Here is a 1,920-nt window from a genome sequence, read left to right on the forward strand (position 1 = left end):
CAAGTTATGACTATTTTGTTACCATGCAAAACAATTTACTTATGCTTTTAAATATTGCTGGATGGCTTTGTGGAGAGACATACCACTCATAGCTTACTGACTGTTGTTAGTGCAGCGATCTGTATACCCTCCCAGTGTGCTGGGTTTTGATCATATAAATCAATTTTAGCTCATTTAAAAGATGGATCCTAGAGTTATTTACATATTGATTTCTATAATGAAAGGTTAGCTTGTGTATTTTGTGTGTGCTGTTTTGCTGTATTTTTCATGCTACTTTGATTTTTTTTTCTTCTTGCTACTTTGATATTTTTAATCGACAGTAGTGACTACCAGCATTCCATGGCTGTAATATTCTCATAGTTTCAAGCTTTACAATGGGCTTTATTTCATTGTACAACATAAGGTAAGAATTCACATAATTCTCGATATTGATATCTCTTTATCCCAATAACATTCATTAAACAGTGACCCCTTTCCTGATTGGTATTCTTTTGGGTTATTATTGCTTTCTGGTTTCTGGAACAAACATCTACTACATCTGCTTCATTGGTTGTTTTTAAGGTATATCACTAATTTATGGCAATTCAATTAAAATGTGTGGAGCTATGCTTTTCCTGTGTCTAGTGCAGCCATGGCTTGTGGTCCCAAGAAGCATCTGAAGCATGTAGCCCCTCCAAAGCACTGGATGCTGGATAAACTGACTGGTGTGTTTGCCCCTCGGCCATCTACCAGTCGCCACAAGCTGAGAAAAGGTCTCTCTCTTATCATTTTCTCAAGGAATAGACTTAAGGGTGCCCTAACAGGAGATGAAGTAAAGAAGATGTGCATGCGGCAGTTTATTCAGATTTATGGCAAGGTCCGCACCAATATAACCTCCCTTGCTGGCTTTATGGATGTGATCAGCATTGACAAGACCAGAGAGAATTTCTGTCTGATCTGTAACACTAAGGATTGCTTTGCTGTTCATCGAATTACACCTGAGTAGGACAGGTACAAGTTGTACAAAGTGAGGAAGATCTTCGTGGGCACAAAAGGAATCCCTCATCTGGAAACCCATCATGCTTATACCATACCCTGAGCCCTTCATCAAAGTGAACAACACCATTTAGATTGGAGACTAGAAACATTACTGGTTTCATCGTTTGACGATGGTGACTGGAGATGCTAACCTAGGAAGAATTGGCACGATCACCAAAAGAGAAAGACACCCTGGTTCTTTTGATGCAGTTCATGTAATGATGCCAATGGCAACAGGTTTGCCACCTGGCTCTCCAACATTTTTGTTGTTGGCAAAGGCAGCAGACCATGGCTTTCCCTTTGCCATGGCAAGGGTGTTGGGGCAAACAGAGCAGTGGGTGAAGTGAGCTGTAGGTGGTACAATTTGGAGAATCTTTGAACTTAATTAAAGATAATACAGCATGATCAGCTGCTTTTTGGGGGTGGGGGAATAAGGTTTTTGGTATTGTTTTGTTTTAATTTACCGTTTCCTGCTATTCTACTTCATAACATGTAAAGTAGGCAATCTTAATGAACAAGGCAAAAATAAATGAATAAAATATATGGATCTTCCTTATAACCCACTCCTTTGTGAAATTCATTAATAGTTTGTAAAAAGTCATATTATTTTTTTTTTTCTGTATTTGCTTCTCTTTCCTTTTTTATCTTAAATGGCAATGGACAACCTTCCTATATGATAAGTAGAATCAATGACAAAGAGAAATTTGACATATGCCTATTTTTAAGCTGAATATTTTTAATGTTATTGCTAAGTGTGAATTACTATCAGCTTTAAAAATGCACACTCTTGACTTCCGACCAAGATGGAGGCATAGGTGGATGCACCGTACCTCCACACACAACCGAGATTGGAACAACAACAATTTAGAGGTAGAATAACACCCAGAACTGACAGAGAATTTA

General features: G+C 38.1%; 1 pseudogene; it reads left to right on the forward strand.

Annotated features, from left to right (window-relative positions):
- Nucleotides 1-609: 609 nt before the first annotated feature.
- Nucleotides 610-1,396, forward strand: LOC114496331 (annotated as a pseudogene).
- Nucleotides 1,397-1,920: the final 524 nt, after the last annotated feature.

The sequence above is a fragment of the Phyllostomus discolor genome, chromosome 5, assembly GCF_004126475.2.
Source record: "Phyllostomus discolor isolate MPI-MPIP mPhyDis1 chromosome 5, mPhyDis1.pri.v3, whole genome shotgun sequence".
NCBI lineage: Eukaryota > Metazoa > Chordata > Mammalia > Chiroptera > Phyllostomidae > Phyllostomus > Phyllostomus discolor.